The sequence below is a fragment of the Lissotriton vulgaris genome, chromosome 9 (assembly GCF_964263255.1).
Source record: "Lissotriton vulgaris chromosome 9, aLisVul1.2, whole genome shotgun sequence".
NCBI lineage: Eukaryota > Metazoa > Chordata > Amphibia > Caudata > Salamandridae > Lissotriton > Lissotriton vulgaris.
The window spans coordinates 646,645,864-646,670,337 of NC_141697.1; positions in this window are offsets into that span (position 1 = coordinate 646,645,864).

Here is a 24,474-nt window from a genome sequence, read left to right on the forward strand (position 1 = left end):
AATATCTTTATACCATTGCTACATAGTTAGATTAAGAGAGTAAACTGGGCAGTGAGGGAGTTTCTATTAGGGAAAAGATGAACAGAATGTTGAAATTTGCACTTATTTCACTATTGTGAAGTGGGTTTGGTGGTTCATCTTTTAACGTGCATCATAAGACAGAACACAGTAACAGCAGAACTATTCAGTTTCAAATCCATAATGGATGCTCCACATACTTCAGCGTCCTTACCCAAAAAGGCACTGTTTCAGCGTATACATATAAATACTCAATTTATTGTAATAAAAAATCAAACATTCTGATTTAAGACAAACTATTAATACAATTGTTTACAAGCTCCTTGCATCACAGATGCATCACTTTTAAAATGGGAAAAAGTGACATAATTGCGGCGCTAGGGGGTTGTAATTTAGCCCCAATGTTCCGAACCCATTTCTGCTAGGTTCCTGGGTTTTCTCATAGGGAAAATGCTATCTTGAGGCATTTGCTTCAAATAAACCCTCTGGTGTCACTTGGAAGGGGATGCCAAATAGCGTTGATGCCTCAGTTCCATGCATCCTGCCCCCACCCCCGGGCCCACCATTGCAGCTGTTGAATGCTGCCCCATTCCAGGTGCTTTACAGAAAAAAATAGACACTACCCCTTGCCATACATATTAATATTTACAAATACCTTTCACTGGCAAAGCAATGGTTGTTTTAGACAATAAATTAGCTTAAATAATTTCTTAAACAGTTTAAATATCGTGTGTGTAGTTATCTAAATATCTTTATATTTAAGTATTTGTGTATATAGTCTATATATAGCTATATATATGGCTATGTGTAGATATATAGATAGAACCTACACAGTGGGAGCTGAACTTTCCATAGAAAACTGATTTTTTTTTATTTGCTTATAACGTTTGCCTAGTGGATGGATTAAACAAAACTCTACTGGCTCAGCCAGCTACATTTCTACATGCCAAGTTCTGTGAAGATCTGTCACCTGCAAAAAAGTTAAGGGGAGGTGAAAAAGCATATCCTTTCCCATTTTGGCTCTCTCATGAGATTTTGCTGAGAGGTAGAGCAAAAACTGCTGAACTAATTTACTTCAAACTAGGCATGAAAGTAGAACTTTACTCAGAAAGCATACATTTGTATTTTATTTACATTGGTGAAGTAGTTTTTGAGATATTCATGTTTTAAAAAGTCACTGAGCAGGATTTAGGTAATTTGTTTATAACTTTGGCAGCTGTTTGACAAATATGCCTGAAATTTGACAAATAGTTATTACCTTCTGATTACTATTTGTATTTTCAAATTTCTGTCTATCCTTAAGTATGGTAGGCAACAGGTTTGCCCCGGCAACAGGTTTGCCCCGGCTCTCGATACCTCAGTATTATCTGCTTTCAGAAGTATCCGGGCACTCTATTTAGCTTTGCACGCATTTGAAAACTACTTTTAGACTGCCGCTTGTAAATTGCACTGCCTGAATGATTTACGACTCAGCGCAGCATTATTTTTAAAATCCCTCACTTGTTCATTTTAAATGTGCACAATACTGTATAAATCTTTGTGATACTTACCAGTAAGGCGCCGCTTCTCTCCCCAGTCAACCGCAGCTTGTGCTGTTTGTGTGGTGGGAGGCAGATAGCGCAGCACACGGGGAGTGATCTTACTCACTTCCGGGGGCACATTAGAGGAGGCCATCTTGGATAAGGTTGACGGTCTGGTCTCTGTACTAGGACCGAGCTCAGCTTTCTATTTAGAAGGCTTTGACGCCGAGGCGCAGCAGTATTATCTGCTTTCAGTATCCGGGCACTCTACTTAGCTTTGCACGCATTTGAAAACTACTTTTAGACAGCCGCTTGTAAATTAGGCGGTACTGCCCATCGCGTAACCTTAGATCTTCGAATGCAAATTTGCTGGCCATTCTCACTTTTAGACTCATCTCAAAGGGTGGGAAATCCCTAGCCGTATTAGGATCTAAAGCTTGGAACAAACTCCCTCCCCATCTTCGTCTCATCGTCTCTGAACATCAGTGTTCAGGAAATCACTGAAGACTTGGATCTACAGTCTCCCGGACACTTGCTGCAAAGCTTTAATATGAGTGTTTTGGCCTTACGAATGAATAGTAGTCTGACCGGCTTTTTTTATCCTTCTCTGGTCGCTAGCGCCAAGATGCTCCTTGGAGTGATAGTTGCGCTCTACAAAAACCCACTTATTTTACATTACCTCATTAAATTTACTATGCATCTTCTGTGTTGTTAAATATTCCACCAATTGATAGCCACACTCTGGGTGCCTGGTACAGGACCTTGAGAATGCCTTTGATTCCTTGGAATGGGATGTTTTGTTTGCCACACTGCCTCACTATGGGATCAGTAGTCACTTTCTCTGCCTGATTCAGCTTCTGTACACCCAGCCGCTGCCTAGAGTCAGGACGAGCTCCTACATATCAAACCCAATCCAAATATCCAGAGGTACCTGCCAAGTATACTCTCTATACTCACTACTTTTCTCATTAGCTATAGAGCCACTTGCCGTGGCTATCTGGACCCAAAGTGCAGACTTGAGCATTCCACTGGGAGACGAAACCCATGTGATCTCTCTCTATGCTGATGACCTTCTCCAGCACATTCGAGACATATGTTCGATTCTTGATGCACTGGCTTTGACACTAACCACCTTTGCTGTCCTTTCTGGTCTGTGGGTTGACTTGAGCATTCCACTGGGAGACGAAACCCATGTGATCTCTCTCTATGCTGATGACCTTCTCCTGCACATTCGAGACATATGTTCGATTCCTGATTCACTGGCTTTGACACTAACTACCTTTGCTGTCCTTTCTGGTCTGTGGGTTAAATGGGCAAAATCATGCTTGTTTTCATTTACCCCTGCATACCCCAACCCTACCTGTGTCCTTAGTGGTGCTCCAATACAATGACAACCTGACACGTTTAGTTATCTAGGAGTCAGAGTGTACCATCAGTTGGCCAGCTTGTTTATTGGCAACCTTGTGAGAGCAACAACAGCCATCAGGTTCCAGATGTTCTACTGACGCACACTCACACTGTCTGTAAGAGGTCACATAGCTCTACTCACATTGGTGGTCCTAACCTGGTTACTCTATTATTTCACTAATTTGCCCTTGTATATCACACCTCCCTCTTCCGCTCTTTTAAGGGAACCATGAGAGAGTTAATTTGGAATAGTTCCCATTGTAGGGTGGCACCGTCGAAATTGTATTTACCTACCAACCAAGGCTAGCTTGCAGTATCAAACATGGTGCCTCCCAACTCCAGTGGGTTGCCAAGTGGGTGCCGGGATTAGAGCTGACACCGGCCTGGACTCTCTCAGAGATAATCCGACTTGTTCATCCCTGCACTGGTGGGACACTGCCGGAGTCACTGCATCTTGGAGTCACGTATCAGTGCTACTGTAGAAGTCTGAACCTCACATGATCCACAATCTCATACGCGCCGGTGCTACTCCTACTTGGCACACCTAGAGGTTGTTCCAACACCACAGCTGTGGAAAATTCTGCCTGGCCTGCACACTCTAGGAAATCTCTAATGAGATGGTGCCCTGGTGCGCTACGACACACTAGTGCAGGAGGAGGGCCTACCTCCGGGCCAATTTCTTCTAAATAACTCATTACTCGTGGCATTGGGCAACAAATGGGGCTACGTGGCGAGGAAACATCTAATATACCTTACTGTACAATAGTTACATGTTATAGGGACAGGCAGATATCTCATGTGATGCTTTGTGGCTTCGCTGCGGCACCACACAGTGACACATCTCTCCCCCTGTTGGGGGGGGGGTTCTTCCCTGAGAAAAGTTTGCAAAAAGAATGGGCAAATGGTGCCTTTCCAGGAATATTTGAGAAAGCAAGAAGGTTAATAAAGAAATTACGAAAGTGTAGGTATTACATCAATAAGGCGATTTGACGTGGGGAACCACTTATTTAGTATAACCACATAGCTGTTAGCTTGTCTGACATGGCTGCCCATCTCTCTCTGCCCTGGCTCCTCTCGAGCCCCAGCCTCTGTCTTCCCTCCTGTCAGGCCCTAATGTTTTTGTGCTCTCCCTTATCTCCACCTAGTTCCTAGACAGTCAACCCCTTGTGCTGCTAGTATTCCCTCGGTTCCAGTACAGTGTTTGTGTGCTAGAAGTCTCCTGTGCTATCGTTTGACACCTTTACATTGCTCGCATGCTCCCTTTCCACCTGATACTCTTTCTGGGCCATCAGCCTCCTGTGCCTACACACAGGCATGCATTCACCTATCCCGGCCATGGGCCCACCATTCACCGTCTCTCCAGGTCATATCCACCACCAACATCCATGCATTTACCTGTCCACCTGCAGCAAGTCTGCATGCATCAGTCCAACAATACGATTCAGAAAAGGGGGGGGGGTGATGAACAGAGTGTCTGAATTAAGCAGACCACTCTTACCCAGTCCAAAGATCAGGGCTTGATCCATCACCGTTATTTATCTCACTGCACCATCCCAGCTCAGAGCCTGGCTATATGCAAATCAGTCTGTCCCTGGCCCAGTGCATCATGGGAACAGGGCAGACTAAACTACCAAGCCAATTCTTCACCAGAAAGGAGACAAGCTACCGGGGACCGGTTTCTGGCATTTCAGCCGTCTTCGGCCCGGCTTGCTTGAATCCTGATGGAGCAGTGAGAAAGGGACTCATGTCTGAGTATACCCTGCCACACCTATAGTGGCCAAAAACGATTCAGAAAAGGGGGTGGTGATGAACAGAGTGTCTGAATTAAGCAGACCACTCTTACCCAGTCCAAAGATCAGGGCTTGATCCATCACCGTTATTTATCTCACTGCACCATCCCAGCTCAGAACCTGGCTATATGCAAATCAGTCTGTCCCTGGCCAAGTGCATCATGGGAACAGGGCAGACTAAACTACCAAGCCAATTCTTCACCAGAAAGGAGACAAGCTACCGGGGACCGGTTTCTGGCATTTCAGCCGTCTTCGGCCCGGCTGCTTGAATCCTGATGGTGCAGTGAGAAAGGGACTCATGTCTGAGTATACCCTGCCACACCTATAGTGGCCAAAAACGATTCAGAAAAGGGGGTGGTGATGAACAGAGTGTCTGAATTAAGCAGACCACTCTTACCCAGTCCAAAGATCAGGGCTTGATCCATCACCGTTATTTATCTCACTGCACCATCCCAGCTCAGAACCTGGCTATATGCAAATCAGTCTGTCCCTGGCCCAGTGCATCATGGGAACAGGGCAGACTAAACTACCAAGCCAATTCTTCACCAGAAAGGAGACAAGCTACCGGGGACCGGTTTCTGGCATTTCAGCCGTTTTTGGCCCGGCTTGCTTGAATCCTGATGGTGCAGTGAGAAAGGGACTCATGTCTGAGTATACCCTGCCACACCTATAGTGGCCAAAAACGATTCAGAAAAGGGGGTGGTGATGAACAGAGTGTCTGAATTAAGCAGACCACTCTTACCCAGTCCAAAGATCAGGGCTTGATCCATCACCGTTATTTATCTCACTGCACCATCCCAGCTCAGAACCTGGCTATATGCAAATCAGTCTGTCCCTGGCCAAGTGCATCATGGGAACAGGGCAGACTAAACTACCAAGCCAATTCTTCACCAGAAAGGAGACAAGCTACCGGGGACCGGTTTCTGGCATTTCAGCCGTCTTCGGCCCGGCTTGCTTGAATCCTGATGGTGCAGTGAGAAAGGGACTCATGTCTGAGTATACCCTGCCACACCTATAGTGGCCAAAAACGATTCAGAAAAGGGGGTGGTGATGAACAGAGTGTCTGAATTAAGCAGACCACTCTTACCCAGTCCAAAGATCAGGGCTTGATCCATCACCGTTATTTATCTCACTGCACCATCCCAGCTCAGAACCTGGCTATATGCAAATCAGTCTGTCCCTGGCTCAGTGCATCATGGGAACAGGGCAGACTAAACTAACAAGCCAATTCTTCACCAGAAAGGAGACAAGCTACCGGGGACCGGTTTCTGGCATTTCAGCCGTCTTCGGCCCGGCTTGCTTGAATCCTGATGGTGCAGTGAGAAAGGGACTCATGTCTGAGTATACCCTGCCACACCTATAGTGGCCAAAAACGATTCAGAAAAGGGGGTGGTGATGAACAGAGTGTCTGAATTAAGCAGACCACTCTTACCCAGTCCAAAGATCAGGGCTTGATCCATCACCGTTATTTATCTCACTGCACCATCCCAGCTCAGAACCTGGCTATATGCAAATCAGTCTGTCCCTGGCCCAGTGCATCATGGGAACAGGGCAGACTAAACTACCAAGCCAATTCTTCACCAGAAAGGAGACAAGCTACCGGGGACCGGTTTCTGGCATTTCAGCCGTCTTTGGCCCGGCTTGCTTGAATCCTGATGGTGCAGTGAGAAAGGGACTCATGTCTGAGTATACCCTGCCACACCTATAGTGGCCAAAAACGATACAACTGCTTCAATCTCCCCACAACACTGTAGACACCCACAGCTTTGAACTGCCTACTCACCCTTCTTTACACCACATCCTTCAACCCACACATTCATCCAGCTGTCATATAAATATGACTGTATGGGCACTCATATGTGTTGTTTGACTGAATGCATATCTAAATACATTTCTCTGTGTGTTTCTGAGTGTATATTTGCATCTTGGTATTGTCTAGTGCATATGGGGAGCTTAGATGTGTTTCTTCTGTTCATTCAGTATACAACCATGTTACTGAAGAACATTCAACACATAAAGCTAAACAAGCCGTACCTTTTGGCTTTGCCAGTGTTTATTGGTAGTGAGCCATAAGCAGAACCACCCCCCCCCCTCCCCTTCTTGTGCTGTGTGGTGTTTGTAACAAAGCAACCAAACAACAATGCTGTTAAAAATAAAAATAATTAAAGGAATACATTCATTTTAATAAAATGTGGAAGGAAATGGTAAGTGACAAAAATCACAGGAATAATGCTAAAATATACCTACCTACACAACAAGCAAACATGTTGCAGGTTACCATTATGTTTTCCAGTAGATTCATTAGAAGAGTTGGATATTGCTCCCTGCTGTTGGTACGGGAATTATTCCAAGTAGCACACACACTGGTTTAAGATGTCTCTTGTTCTGGCAGAGTGCCAACCTTACATCTGAGGAAATCTCCCTGAAGTCATTGTAAGCAAAATCCAACGTGGCCCAAGTCATCATTATCAAGACAGAGCTCTTCACAAGGTTGCCCTCTCCCAAGTACAAAGGAATTCCAGTGCCTTCTAGAACTGATCCCAACACGGCATACCACAGACAAAAAGCATGTGCAAAGCAATAGGTTTCGCAAGTACGTGAATTTTAACTATTCACATTGTAAAAACAAGCATTTGCAATGCAATGGTCTCGGCATCATTAAAGGTAGAGCAATTGGCATTCCTCATGACATTTCTTTTTTTTTCTTTAAATCATAAATAAATGGCATTGTCATTTACATTGCCAATACACAGCACTCTGCACTAAACAGCACACACCACTCTGCACCTGCACTCACTGCTCTGCACACTCACTCTGCACACTCACTACTCTGCACTCTGCACTCACTACTCTGCACTCTGCACTCACTACTCTGCACTCTGCACTCACTACTCTGCACTCACTACTCTGCACTCTGCACTCACTACTCTGCACTCACTACTCTGCACTCTGCACTCACTACTCTGCACTCACTACTCTGCACTCACTACTCTGCACTCACTACTCTGCACTCTGCACTCACTACTCTGCACTCTGCACTCACTACTCTGCACTCTGCACTCACTACTCTTCACTCACTACTCTGCACTCTGCACTCACTACTCTGCACTCTGCGCTCACTACTCTGCACTCTGCACTCACTACTCTGCACTCACTACTCTGCACTCACTACTCTGCACTCTGCACTCACTACTCTGCACTCTGCACTCACTACTCTGCACTCTGCACTCACTACTCTGCACTCACTACTCTGCACTCACTACTCTGCACTCACTACTCTGCACTCACTACTCTGCACTCACTACTCTGCACTCTGCACTCACTACTCTGCACTCTGCACTCACTACTCTGCACTCACTACTCGGCACTCACTACTCTGCACTCACTACTCTGCACTCACTACTCTGCACTCACTACTTTGCACTCACTACTCTGCACTCACTACTCTGCACTCACTACTCTGCACTCACTACTCTGCACTCTGCACTCACTACTCTGCACTCACTACTCTGCACTCACTACTCTGCACTCACTACTCTGCACTCACTACTCTGCACTCTGCACTCACTACTCTGCACTCTGCACTCACTACTCTGCACTCTGCACTCACTACTCTGCACTCACTACTCTGCACTCACTACTCTGCACTCACTACTCTGCACTCTGCACTCACTACTCTGCACTCTGCACTCACTACTCTGCACTCTGCACTCACTACTCTGCACTCACTACTCTGCACTCACTACTCTGCACTCACTACTCTGCACTCTGCACTCACTACTCTGCACTCACTACTCTGCACTCACTACTCTGCACTCACTACTCTGCACTCACTACTCTGCACTCTGCACTCACTACTCTGCACTCACTACTCTGCACTCACTACTCTGCACTCTGCACTCACTACTCTGCACTCACTACTCTGCACTCACTACTCTGCACTCACTACTCTGCACTCTGCACTCACTACTCTGCACTCTGCACTCACTACTCTGCACTCTGCACTCACTACTCTGCACTCTGCACTCACTACTCTGCACTCACTACTCTGCACTCACTACTCTGCACTCTGCACTCACTACTCTGCACTCACTACTCTGCACTCACTACTCTGCACTCACTACTCACACTCACTACTCTGCACTCACTACAGCTTCCTTCCACAGCTAGAACTAGTGCATAATGTCAAAACAGAGAAAACAAGGAAACACACTGAAACTGTCTGTACCACGCCAAGTTCACATTTCGAGCAGCATGTGTTAAATCACGCTTTAGACTACTTCTCTACTCAAAAGTAGTACATTTCCTTCAAAAAGATAAAAATATGACATGCAAACAGTAATGCCGAAACAAACTGTTCAGCATGGGTTCTGATTTACATGAAAACATTAATTTCACTTAAAATAATAATAGTTTTTAGCTAAATTAAATTTACATTTGGATTTAGGGCATATTCACATATTTTTAGTAAATTTAAATGTCAGTGGCAGATGGACACGCTTTCATTTAGCAGCCAAATATACAATAACTCTTACTGCCCCCGGAATTCCTCCGCGGCCGCACCGGAAGTCAGGCAAGGTCGCCTGTGACGGGGGCGGAGCCGCGTCCGGACCGGAAGAGGAGGCAGGCGGAGGAAATGCGTGGAGCGGCCCGGGGCTCCTGCGAGCGTGGAGAGCCCCCGGGGCCGACAACAGGACGTTGCACGCGTGTTGCGGGGCTCCCTTGACCAAGAGGGAGTCCCGGGATAGGAGCCGCAGCGTCAACTCTCCCTGCCGGTGCGGAGAGCGGAGTCCCCCAGATTGCCACAGTAAGTTAAAGGGGAGAGGGGGGGCCGGTGCGCGCGCGCGCGCGTGTGTGTGTGTGTGTGTGTGTGTGTATGAGTGGGGGTGTTCTGTATGTATGTGTTTGCGTGAGCGCTACTGTTTCTATGTATGCGTGTGTTGTGTGGGAGCCTCGCGCAGCGCTCGTACTAATGCGCGTGCCAGTTTAGAATCGCCTGCGCGCGGCCAGGAGTGTCTCCTGGGAAGCACGCTCGGTGACATAAGATCTCGGCGGAGACGCGCTTCCGCGCGTCTTTAGCCGAGACCTAAACAATGCCTTTTCTTTTTGTTTTCATTTTAAAACATAAATGTAAGGCAGTGTCATTTACAATGCTAATAGCTTAAACTCGCGTAAATGCGAGACCTGTTGCATTGAAAATGCTTGTCAGTCATACCTCTGCTCTTCCAGTCGTCCACTGAATAGTAGTTCCACGACACCCTAACAATGCTGAGCGAGTAGGAGGCACAGCATAAACTGGAGTATATAAAGCTTCACTGACCCCTGATTAACTGAAGCCTTTAATGAAACCCCTTAGCCTTAAAAATTAAAGTGGCATTGCAGTGGCAGCTGGTAACACTCGCTGAGCAATGCTGCTGCACACACGATCGATCAGTGAGAATAGCATTGAGTGAAAGAGGAGGCCCAGCAAATGCTGTCACTGGCCCATTTTCACTCTGTAAGTGATAATTAGGCCAAGATACAGAATGATAATGGGCCTGATAGCAATCTGTGCCAGGTCGGGGAGGGGCTGCTACAGGCCACTGATCACAGCAGGTGCGCGAGCTGGCCCCTGCTGTGACAGTTACAGGACTCTAAGACTGCTTGCAGGAGGCGGCTGAAATTACGTACAAAAGGCGTCCGTGAAAGAATCCTTCACGGACAACGGACAAGAGACCCACATTACGGGCAGTCCGTTAAATTTACGGACGGTTGGTCACCCTACCTGCCGTTGGCTGACCATGAACGCCCAGTAGTGAAGCCCTTGCACTGAGGCACCCATACACTCTGGCCTTTATCATTGTTACATGTAAAACTGTTGTGTACTACACATTTTGTGGTTTAATACTGGTCCAGTGTGTTTCACATATGATATTGATGATGCTTGGAAATGTAATTTGTCCTGACCAGTTCAACCTCTTGCCCCTTTTTAAACTTTAATAATAAAAGAGATTAAAACAAACAAAACAAAAATAAGGATGGTAGGCAATTAAAAAGGAGGGGCAAAAAAAGTGTTCATTTGCTAATACGTTTTGCACTGTATGAAGGATCAGCACAAAATTGATCATAAGCTAGGAAGAATTTGTTTTCTATTGGCGTGTCAATGTTGTGGCCAATCTATAAAGAAGGGGCGAATCGCTAAAGTAGGGTTAGTAACATTTTAATTTGCTTGAAACAATGGCACTGTTTGATCAATATGTGTCAAGTCTGGCAAGTATTTAGCAAGTGATTCCCAACGCTGGTATATTAGGTTTCGTTAACAATGAAAATTAAAAGGGGTGGGGAGCCAAAAATGATTTTGATTTACTAACCAACATTGGCATCATTTGATTAATCTGCATGACATTTGGCAGGGACATAGCATACTTTTAGTATTTCAATAATGTGCCGACCCACCAAGGGGAGGCATGTTAAAATGGGTGGTGGGTACAAATGTGTTAATTTATTAATAACATTGGCACTATAGGTTAAATCTATGCAGAATTTAGCAGATGCTTGAAAGGTTTGTTTTTTGATGTGTACGTCAAGTTTTGCACCAATCCATCAATAGGGAAACAGTTCAAGAAGGCTGGGGTCATTACAATTTTCAGGGGCATATTCTAAAGGACTTATCGCTGAGTTATCAGCACTTTATGTCAGCCAAAGTGGTATTAAATGTATCGCCCCATTCACAAGTTGGTGCAAACAGCTGATATCACCAGTTTACCTGCGGTAGCAGCCACAAAAGTCATTGCCACAGATGACCCCGGCAACAAACGCTAATGATATGCAGAGTAGGCATTCCCTTGCAAAAAGCCGCTACAACACCACTCCGCAACATTCTCAACGACCAACCAGATCGGCAAAAAGATCCCAAAATAGGCGATAAGGCACGTTAGCAGCAGGGATTTAACACCTGCTCTTACCTGGCCTAAAGTCAGACGACAACCTGCACCATAAAAGGGAGCCCAGCCTAGACCCACATCAGAAGAACAACAGATGCCATGGAGCTACTGATCATGCAGCTCTGAGCCCCAAGAGGGCCACAACACCCACCGCCACTACCCCCAGGCCCACCACCCCCCCCCGGATCCCCCCACCCCTCCAGACTACCTAAGAGGCAACGCTGAAAAAGACAGAAGATCTTCAGAAAACGCACCAGCCTCACAGACCTAACACAAGAGGATGTCATTGCCCACTACAGGCTCAAAAAGACAACCATCCTCCGCATCCTGACCATCATTGCCCACAGGCTGACAGTACCAACACAGCAGACAAACAACATACCTCCGCAGACAAAGCTGCTGGCTGTGCTGCATCTGTTGGCCTCTGGTACCTTCCAACCAACAACTGCCTGAGTCGGAGGAGTCTCACAGCCAGCCCTATCAAAGTTACTCACAACTGTCTTGGATGCCATCATCTTCACTTCCCCCATACTATGTAGGAACAGCTGGAGACCAAGCGAGGCTTCTACGCCATAGCTGGTTTCCTGCACATGTTGGGTGCAAGTGACTGCACACATGTCCTACTTGTGCCCCCTGCCAACACTGCACGTAATTACCGCAACAGAAAGCACACGGATTCCATCAATGTGCAGGCAATAGTGGACCAATTGGGACTTTTCAACAATGTCGTCGCCAACTACCCAGGCAGTGTGCATGATTCCTACATCTTCCGACAGTCCATCATCAACCAGCACTTCCAGGATGGCACCTACAGACATGCACGCTCATTGGTAAGTACCAAATGAACACACCACACACCCCAACTCCACAAACATGCAACTCACAACTCTGGGAATGCACACGTTACGAACTCACATACAACATGCCAAACTGTATGCTCACCTACGAGACACGACAGCACAACTTACTGAGGTAACCTGGGCTAGCCAAGTACATGAACCATCAATGGCATGGCATCTCAGCCACACAAAAGCAGATTTTGGGGAGAGGTGGGAACCAGGCATGTGCGAAGGAGGCAGGTGACCCATGAATAAGAATGTACACAATGCCAAGTGTGGCATGGATGTGCTAGCCAGACTGCAGTATGCAGTCCACAGACATATCCATGTTGACATACACAGCTGGTGTTTGGAGTGTCGTGGACAGTGGACGCAACCATGTTACCTCAGCCAGTAGGGAAGATTGCGGAAATGTAGCTTTTTACCTCTCCCCCTGTAAGCGTGAGTGTAGTGGGCTGGCCCGGCGTACACCAGTCCAGCGGAGGGGTGTGGTTCATCAACCTGGGGCTCTGGGTGTGGTTAAGTTTTGGCCTTGCCAAGGAAGTAACTAATGTGTGTGTCTCTGTTGTAGTGTCGGCGCCACCCGTCCCACAGAGGCCAATGTTGCAATGTAGCATGCCCCTGGAGTGCGGGCTCTGCCGAAGGGGTACATGAGGGAGCGCAAGCCTCCTCGGGGTCAGGGATCGTACATGCCAACTGTTGTGTGTGTTGGTATTACCGCAGCATAAGCCAAAGGTCTACCCTCAACCGCATGGCGAGTTCAGCCAGCCATGAACTTTACATCTGTGTCTACCCTATCCTTCCCATAGGCCTACACACACGTGGCCGCCCACCTTTAGTGCACAACATCACAGTGTCGTTGTCAGGCTTGTGGACATGCACAGACAGGTATGACAATGGTGTGCCGTAGGAATGCAAGTGATGCAACCGCGCTAGGCACACTAGTATATAGGCCGGGGGGGATGGAGGAGCAGCAGTAAGGCTACGTAATGCACCTTGATGCCACTCATTTGCTACAAGCAGTACATGTCAAACTGGAATCACTAAGTCACATATATCACGCACCAATGTATCAATGAGCCTGCCAACACATCATGCAGAACCAACTATTGGCTCATGTCTCTCTGCACTGTCACAGGCCTCCGAGCCCTCCGAGCCCCGACAACATAGGCCCAGAGGCAGTACAATGCGGCCCACAAATGCACCAGGGGCATTGTGGACGCACATTTGGCGTGTTGAAGTCACGTTTCAGGTGCCTGGACATCACAGGTGGAAGGCTCCTGTACAGCCCAGACATTGTGTGCAAGATGATCGTTGCATGTTGTGTGTTGCACAAAATATGTGTAGGGACCAATGCCCCATGGATACAAGTGCCAGATGCACCAGACGATGATGAGGAAGATGAGGCAGGTGAACCACACCCCACTGCAGCCACATCAGGAATAGCCCGTAGGAACACCATCATTGACAATTTCTTCACATGAGCATGTCACATTGTCACAATCCTTAGCAATCATGGGACAGTACAAAATGACCAAAGGCACAGCATGTGCAAATAAATGCATTCCAAGACACATTCCCTGAGTGCATGTCACTCATCTGTACAAGCATTTGTACGAAAAAGCAGCAGCGGACCTTAAAATGCCGCACCTAAACTCCAGTGCCAATAGGTCTATGGTCGAGTCAGTTTGATATTGTGCTGCCAACCCCGACACCAGCTGCTGTTTGGCGTCGCTGTGCTCTCCAGATCAGTTAAACAGTTTTTAGATACTCAAGGGGGCGCACCAAAATGAGAGTCCAAATAGAATAAGTAGAGAAATGTTCTTTATTTATCTTTGTTAAGATAAATAAAGAACATTTCTCTACTTATTCTATTTGGACTCTCATTTTGGTGCGCCCCCTTGAGTATCTAAAAACTCATCTGTACAAGCACATCACTCAGACAAGTGTAAGTGGAACATGTAGTACTAACAATTTCATTATTTGATAATAGATGGTGGGTGTGTCACCTCTGTACAGAGAGGATGTTTAGGGTGTCACGTATTCGAAATGCCATTTCTGTGTGTCAAAGATAGTACGGAATCCCACACATCAGCGTTTCACATGTGTCCCAAATGCTTCTAGAGGTGGGGTGCGGAGGTTGTCCATGAACCGTTGGAGTAGTTGTTGTCCTGGGGGTCGTCTCCATCATCACTGACGTGATATAGGGTCTGCTCTGCAGGAGGTGTTGATTGTCCCTCTGCAATGTGAAGGGGAGATGTGGTTTCACAGTGTGTTCCATGTATGTTTACGCATTGGCGTAGTTTACATACAGACTGCATGACAATGTACATTGTGACTGTTTGGGAGGAGATGCCTATTTGATGCGGGACAATGGACATTTGTTCTACATCACGGATGTGAGGCTCTACTCGTACATTGTGATCTCACTGTTTTTTTTCTCTACTTTTATGGTGCATTTTCCCGCATGACGTGTGGGAGTTGCAGGTCTGTCGCTGGTTATCGCGGATTTTTGTATTGCGGTTTGGGACATCGCCGATTTTTTTGCGTTCATGTTTTGCATTTTTGCGGCGTCGCGTTGATTTTAACTCGGTCATTTGACACGTTATCGTGAGACTTACGCATGGTACTGCTGTGTTGAGAATACAACGTTAACACAGCGTTATTTTCCCACGATAGACTGCAATGGGAAGAGTTGCGTTAAGCTAATTTTGCGATAATTATCACACGTTCTTGAGAATTTCCCCGTAGTTGTTTATAAATTTTGCATTGTTTGATGAAACCTGCATCACATTTGACAGGCTGTTACAAGTTACTCCCAGTGCAAGTAGCTCCGGTTTTTTGCAGATCCAATAGAGGGGTGAGCTAAAGAGCGGCTCAGAACATTTTAAAATTACTGTTATAGGTTTGGCACCGTTGATGGATCTGCATGAAATGTGGCAGAGAGAGACTTAGCATGTTTAGCTTACTCTTGGTTTTTGTCAGTTTTATGCAAGGCCATCAAAGGGGGGAGATCTCACAGGAGGTGAAAAAAGTGTTCATTAGCTAAAATACCTGCCACTCTTTAATGAATCCACACAAAATGTGGTAGATGTTTAATGGGTTTAGCTTACTGTTGGCTATGTGAAGTTTTGAGCAGATCCAATGAGGTGGTGGTGGCGGAGGTGGGGGAGACAAATAGAAGGGAATTTAGAGCTTGATTCACTAATAATTTTGGAGCTGTTCAATTAATCTGCATGAAGTTTGGCAGCCTGGAAATTAAGTCATGTGCAGGGCCAGGCAGGCCTTGTAACCAACCACTGTTGCACACAGCCGAAGTGGGTAGGGAACAGTGGGGGGCCAAAGATTCGGTGCAGAGCAGAATGGGTATCTGGCAGGCAATGCACGTGGGGATTATGCTGCCACAGCGAGTTGGGCACAGGACCTAGCTCCTGCAGTCAAACCTTGAAGCACAAAGTCAAAGGCCATGTGCAGCATGGATTGGGCAGCATGGAAACGTCCATGTTCCACCCATGTAACACCGCCTCGCGCTAAGTAATGCAAAGTGATGCCTCGCGCTACTTTGAGGGTGCTTTCCAGCACAAAATAGCAAATTGAAAAAAAAGTCATGCTAGTTAGCGTCACTTTTGTGATGCTAACCCAGCGAAAAATGCTTGCAAATCTCCCCCTCATTAACTTATAAAAAAAAGAATTTCACTAACAAACACATTCAAAAGTGACTTATGTTGCTGGCTGAAATTCGTCATTCTATTGACATGTGGCAGTTAGGGTTAGCAATGCTCACAACACACGCCATAACTCGTGTCACCTGCCATGCTTAAAACATCAATTTGGCAAAAATACAGAAATTTTAAAAAAAGAGGAAAAAACATGGCTTCATAACAAGTGGCACACATTTTGGAGTAAGTTGTGTATGTTGCTAACCATAACTAGCAAACTTCAGTGGTCTGACGAGTTTGAGCCAGAGCCATAACTCACTTTTAAACTGTTTTTTCAGTGAATATAGATATTGGAATAAATACACATGCACACAGACGCGCACTCACTCTTCACAATTGCCCATTTCGGGTTTTCCTATTAATCTTATCTGTGGCCCATTGTGTGTCGCCCCAAAAATTACTTCTAGAGACACCACTGCATAATATCACATTGTAGGTGTCAAAATGGTGGTGACAAAGTCCATGAATGGTTCAGTATTAAAGGTTGGTTAAGAAAACATTTTCCTTTCGAGATGTTTTTTTTAGCTCTAAGAGAAAAATAAATTTCCTTAACATCACCCCTGACTGTCAAGATCACATATTCAATCTAGAAGCATGTGCTGAAAGACAAAAAAAATAGAATTCTATTTTCTTCCTTCTTAAAATTATAGTTGAACAAGGAAACACTTATTTTGAAGTTTCTGGATTTCAGCAAAGTAACTATATTTTCATACAAGGACTGATGATATCCTTTGTTTTACTCAATTCTGAAGACTATCTGAAGGCCAAAGTACCAGATAAGAAACATGACTTCTGGGACACTGAGAGGAAATGAGCTGCTTCATAAAAGATTTTCTCCTTTAAGATAGGAGGTATATTTACAAAAAAAATGTTGGAGTGCGGAGCTGCGCCAAATTTGGCAGCGCTACGCTCCGACATTTTGAAAACAAAGAGATGCGCCCTCTTCACAAGAATACAGTGCACCACTGTGTTTCCCCTAGCGCTGATGCAAAAAAGCTGCCTAGCGCCAGCACAGGCACCCTGCCTGCATGTTGCAAAGGTGCCTGTGGGAGGAATGCTTGCAATAAGTCTAGCCACTGGCAATCCCTCAGAGTAGCATTCCAACCCATTATTTTTTTGTCCATCATGCCACCTCACTTTGGACACATCTAAATGCAAATCAGTCTTAAGCCTGCTTCAATAGGAACAATCCAGCCCAAACTTCTAGGCCAGGTTCTTCCTGAACCAGAACAGGAGCAGGGTCGAGGTAGATTTGCATATGGCTGGGTCTAAACTGGTGCCAATTTAAGTGGTGAAGGGCAGGGCCCTCCTAACTAAGCATCCAAGACCACGTGGACGGTAACTTATATAAGGCCTTCAGTTGTTCCATAGACATGAAAGCCACAGATTGCCCCTGGATGGCACTAGAACAGAAAGTGTATTCTTTCCTGAAGGACGATCCTCACCACTCTCAGAGCAAAAATAATGCTTCTGCTGCTTCTTTGAATGCTGTCAGTGGGATCTTTGCCTGCCTTCTCTAAAAAATTGCATCTCATATCAGAATCCTTTTTAAAACAGCATACAATTATCACCTAATGACTATTCCAAAAACCACCCATTCCCATGGGTGTCACACTTATATGCCCCAGCGACTCCATCCTTCTGCAGAGCCGCCACGTTGTAAATTGACTCATGTTTGACAATTCCATACCTTCAGTGTGCATACGTGTGCCATTTCTATGTCATACATGTGACCCTATGAGTTGTTTCTAACAAACTTAAGCAGATGCTTATGTCCATGCAATACTGTTTATATAGTTATCCTTATTTTTGTAATATAATAGTCTAAGCTCTAACAATCAAAATATGTCTCTCTCTTCTCATATTTGTTTCTGTCTTTTCCAGACTCTCTCTTTTTCTTTATCTTTTCTAGGTTTTTCCTCTCTCCTGTGCCACCTTTCCTATTTTAGCCCATCTCCAATATTTTGCTCCACCTCGTTCCTCCCTTATACCTTAGTTTGGTTTTACTTCACCTCCTTTCAGCATCGCTCCTCCCCATCATCTCTAGTGCCACTCTCATTTGCCCATAGCCCTCCATTTTTACTCCAGCATCTTGTTAAAATAGTAACTGTATAGGGATTCCTCTATTTATAGTATCCATCTTTCAGTGTCTTTTTCCCCATCTCTCTTCATTTTGAGTGCCATTCTTTTCCATTCTGCAGCAGTTTTGTGGCTCCGCATTCCTCCATTCACCCTTCCTTTCGACTCTCTGTTGTCTCTTGTATCTGACCCACTTCACCAAAGCTTTCTCCCCCTTCTCTCCCAGTGTCTCCTCTTCCTCCTCTTTCAAGCCCATCCTTTCTCCATGTTCTTATGCTCAGCATAGATCACCCCTCTTGTTCGGCAGTGAATCCTCCTCCGGTCCCATGGGTTCCCTTCCCAGTGTCTCTGAGGCTCAGGAGTCGCAAGCTCGCTGCCGGGGTGTGCAGCATTAACGTACATTGCTCTCCCTGGCACTGGAAAGAAGGAGTGGGGCAGAATGAGCCTGATAATGACGTGGAAAGTTAGAACGAAAGATGCCGCAGCGAGACATTAGGGGAAAGAACAGAGGGGCATATTATCAAGGACAGGCGATACATTATCGCCGCTTTTATCGGCAGGAAACTGCGATAATGGCCTTGATAATATGCTCTATGAATTCCAATCGAAGCCCATGTCAGATGTGAACAGATGTAACAGTTTCCTGCCGATAAAAGAAAATGTATCGCCTGTCCTTGATAATATGCCCCTGTGAGAACTATAAGACTGTGGGGCTACAGACATATGCTGTGAAAGGTGAGTGGGTCAGACTATGAAGAAAAGACTGCTTGAAAGCAAGACATGTCGTAAGCAGTATTACGTATCCTGGGACACTGGCCCAGGTCTACAAGGTTTGGCTTCCGCACACACAGGTAAGTGGACTGAGTTCAGTGCACCATCACTTGTGCAGAGAAATCTATGATATTGTATCCCCACACCACTTCACTAAGTATACCTGCTGGTGTGGTGTCCATGCTTTCTGGATTACTAACAGTCCTGTAGAGGAGTCAGGGACCCAGTGGTAATCAAAACCTAAGTTTGTTCCTTAGAATAGCACACTTGAGCATTACACTATGAAAAGACACTATATATATATTTATATAAATTCACTTAAAAACCATAGGTTTCAGGTCTTATATAGTTGGGAATTAGCATTTAAAGAACCATTGAAATTGCTCCTATATAGTTAGTTGTACTAACTATATTTCGCGCACCCACAATCCACTACTGATGATGTCACATATTACATCATTCATGACATGGTCAGTGACATCACTGATGACATCTCAAATGCCATCACTGATGACATCACTGATGACATCTCAAATCCATTTTTAGTCTTCGCACAGACTTAACCAACGCGTTTCGGTAGCTCCATCTACCTTGTTCACGAAACGCGTTGGTTCACAAGTTCTCCAGAAGATAATGACATGTGAATGTGGACGAAAGGCAGTCTGGCTAACTCAACATGCTCAACATGGAGTCAGGCTTTGGGCGTTTACAACAGCATGGGCTATACATAACTGCAAGACATTTATTGTTCATGTAACAATCATTACATTCCTGATATTTTCCTCTGCTTGCTGGTGAGCGCCAGAGTGCGCTAAAATGTGTTTGTTTCACACTAGAAATGTGGATCGCGTCTGTCTAATTCCTCCTGTTGCAACCAAACTGAGAAACATAAGTTCTGTGGTCAGTGTTCTAGTGTTTTTCAAACTTCAGTAAAGGAGGCAGGGGAGGGGAAGTATGTTGTAGTTTCCCCACACCAGCACGACATCCTACAAGAGCACCAGGGCCAAGGATAGCAGAAAATGCCTGCGATCTGAGCCCCCACACTGCATAGGTGAGGGAGCCTCTCCAAGTGATGTGAGCAAACAGCAATATAAGAATAAACAGTGTTTGTGTATAGAATACTTACTATGCACGCCTGCTAAATGTAAAATGGCCTCCTTAGAGGAAAAAGGGTGAGCAGACACTCCATGTCTAAAGGTGCTGATCCTTGCCTTTAAACGTAGCTACAGTCATAAACATGCCAGCTTCTCCATTATGATACCTTTACACTGCGACTGTGAGTACCTACAGTGTGACTTTTGAGGAGGTGTTTTTAGTCAAATTTACCTGACACAATTTCTCTTTATATTGGTGTTTGGTACCAATTGTGGTTGTTTAAAATATATTAGAACATTGGAATGTTGGGAGCTTCATTGCAGACAATGGAGTGCTCCCTGCTTCTATGGGCCGGTAAAGGCCCGCAGAGCAACATTCCAATGTTCTTCAAAGGCTTCTCGAAGCTCGAGGGGATTTATATCACCTCGGGCATCGAGAACCCTTTGTTTAATTTGTTAGAACATTCTGCCCTCTAGTGGCAGAATGTTCTAATAGCCTTATAGCCCTTCGTAGCAGGGCTATACCGGCCATTAAAGTCCCGCTGTCTCGTTAAAGACCCTCGCCTTCGGCTCGGGCCTTTAACGATTCAGCGGGCCTTTAATAGCCGGTATAGCCCGCTACGGCGGGCTATAAGTCTATAATAACCTATTTATGCAGAAAAAAGTGTCTTTGTGTTATAGTTGAAGATACTCTCTTAGAAATCAGGAGTAAAGTAGCCAGGTCATGTAGGTTGTATGTTTATTGAGAAAGGTAGTTTACAAAGTACTTAGTAAACAACCCACCAGGAGCAGCATCCTCTCTGCTTTTCCGACTCTCACTAACTGCCCGTACCGGCCTTAGAGTGGCACCTCAATATTCCATGGCCTCAAAGCTAAGCAGAGCAGAGAAGACATAACAAAGTAAGCAGATTATAACACCTCTATTTCCTTTAGAAAAGAATAAAATAACAAACATAACAGAACTTGCATGGATACCCAAGTAAAGAGTTCGCACAATGGTTGCATGCAACCCCACCCACACTAAACTGACAGAGCACCTGTGCACAGGGCCCCAGACCACACCTAAATGAAACCATACATTTAGCATACCCCTACCATATGAAAGACAGAGGGAACACCTCATCGACACTTACTGGGCATGGGAACAGGAATATATACTCTGTACAAATCCTATGCTACAGACTCTAGAAGGACCAGGAACATGTAACTATACCCTCACCAGCTATTGTGCCCTCTCGGGCGACCTGGAAATTAAACTCGGCTTTACCCTCTACTGCACTTACATCCAGGGGAAAGATCCTATACTAATCTTTCACCCTGCACTATATTCAGTCACAGTACTAGGGACATACAATGCACTCACCTTCTATTGCACACCCTTGCCGGAATAGGTACATTTATTAATGTCACAACCTCTACTGCACTCAGTTGCCGTACTAAGGATGCATACTGCACACACACCCTCTACAGCGAGCCCTGGCAAAATCAGAAAAATTTATAAATGTGAAAACCTCTACTGCACTCAGTTGCGGTATCAGGGATGCCTACTGCACACACCCTCTACTGGGAGCTCTGGCAAGAACTGGTACATTTACTAGTATCACAACCTCTATTGGCTCAGTTGCAGGATCAGGGATGCATACTGCACACACTCCCTCCTTAGCGAGCCCTGGCAAAACCAGGATAATCTATACATTTCAAAACCTCTACTGTACTCAGTTGCAGGATCAGGGAATCCTACTGCACACACCCTTTACTGGGAGCCCTGGCAAGAACTGGTACATTTACTAATATCATAACCTCAATTGGCTCAGTTGCAGGATCAGGGGAGCCACCTGCACACACTCTATACTGCGAGCCCTCGCTGAACAGGGGACATACACTAATTTCTGGCACTCTACTGCACTCAATGACGGGAACAGGGACACATACTGCACCCATCCTGCACTATACACTCTTGAAGGGCCAGGAACAAGTGCTTGCATTCACAAAGGACCAGAATTCTGCACTCATCCTCTTCTCGGCTGTTAGGCAGGGTCAGACCTCAGACACTTCATACACACCCTTGACTATGCACATATACTAGAAACCAAGACTTATAGCAGGGGTAACAACATCCAGTCCACTTTTCATGCCAAAAACACAGTATCCATAGTGCCTTTAATGTCCCATGCCCTTCTGTATTCATCCAACCATATTTCCTCAATGCCACTGTATGAAGACTAAACCTAAGAAAGCATCAAAGATTCAACAAAAGTCAATGAAACGTATTAACTCCAATCATATGCTAGAAATAAGACAGAAAAACATGTTATTGATACCAGCACTCTGGCACACAACCTCAATGTGCCCGACCACCTTTCTGATGAGCAACATCTCACCCAAACGACCATGTAGGACAGTGGCTGTATTTCCACAGGTTCCTACTATACGTTAGATGCTGTTGAGTATGTCCTTTATAATCTTTTCACAAGTTCACAGCCAAACAATGAATCCTAACCCCAAACAGTCATAAATCTGCTGCCAAAATAACTCATGTGTAAACTTGACCAGGCTTAAGGAACTTGCAGAAATTATTGTTTTCAGTTTTGCCATACAGACATCAAATGAAAAAGATGAAACACAGACAGAAGAAGGCTATTCTCGCTTTCACATATTATGATTTGCTTCTAGCCTCCAGATAAAGAATCCTCATAGGTGACCTTAGAAGGCGAGGTTGTCGCACTAGCCTTTCAGACCGCCTGGTGGTGGGCTAACAAGGTGGAACACCACCGGACGTCTCAGACACTGGTCCCCTGCTGGGAGGCAGGTGTGGTTGAGATGCCACTCCTGCATCCCACCTTGATGAGACTAAGGGAGTCTGTGTCCGTTTGAAGTGTGACACATCACGTCTTATGAATTTCCCTGCTCGAGGCACCGTTACCATGTGTCCTTTCCATTCCACCACTCGTAGAGGGCCAACGGCAAATGGAGTGTCTGTTTTCCATTGTTGTCTTTGCCATACAAGCACCCAGTCTCCTTCATCAAGGTCCGCTTTCTCAGCCTGTGGCTGCTTGTCAGCATTGACCTCCATCGTGTCTTTATGAGATGTATCAGTGCTGTGAAGTTTCTCGATAGCCACTTGCCGCTCCACTTTTCATTGTGGAATCTTTGTCAAAATCACTCTCCCAAACATTAGGGTAGCCGGACTCTCTCCTATCATGAAGTGAGGGGTCGAGCGGTACCCACTTGACACAATGCCTAATTCAATTGCATTCCTTCCATCGAGGTTCTCTGCACAGGTGTTAGAGTGGTCACAAATCCTTCAATCACACTTAGGTTGAGGCCACAATGGCGTGCTCCTTTGATGTTTGACATTCAGGTTAGTTAGAAACTCCTTTAACTCTTTGTTGTTGAAAGGGGGCCTATTGTCAGGTTTTAGGACCCTAGGAAGCCCCAAGTTGCGAAGATGTTCTCAAGTCTCTCCATTACTTTTTCATGTCCTGTGGATGAGAGTCTTTCAACTAGCAGAAAGCAAGAATATTCATCCACGAGGACCACCAAATTTTGGCCACCAGCTAAAGGTCCAAAGAAATGGCGAGATCTGAAATTGCTAGAGGATGCTCTATCACCTTTGCTGACAGACAGTTGTGGCATGTTTTCAGTTCCTTTTCTACTCTCTTGTCCAGCTTTGGAAACCATATCCTCTCTCTCAAAACTCTTTCTATGGTCACTGTGTCTGGATGTCCTTTGTGGGCCAGTTCTATGGCTCTTTTTCTCAGACTTTCCAGGAGAACAATCCTTAAACCTCTGAGTATGATCCTGTCATGTGTACCGGTTAGGCCTAGAGAGAAAGCCTGCCATTTTTACATACACACAGGTTTCTTGTAAGGTGTCTTTACTCTCACCCAATACCTTTTGACACAAATTTGCGACTATGACAGTGCGGATTAGTTTCTATGAAACTGTTCTTGATTACAAAATCAACTTCGCAAGAACACTATCATGATACCTTGAACATCACATACAAGGTCTATACATACATTGTGCAAATGTTATTGATGTTTTCATCGATGCATCAACACACCTACATATAGCACATAAACAATGGCAGCCCGACTAGAATCTCGGCCCAAGGCAAGGATGCTTTCTGTTATAAATAAACAAGCATTTTTCGGGTTTAGTTATAGATGCACTTGCTGTCATTTGCGAGGTTGCTAGACGCTGAAACGGCAGCCCCGCTGATAGCTGATCCCTCAACGTGGGATGTCTAGCTTGTGGCCACAACGGGGACCTACATTCTTTTACTTCAGGCAATGGGGTTGGATCATCCTA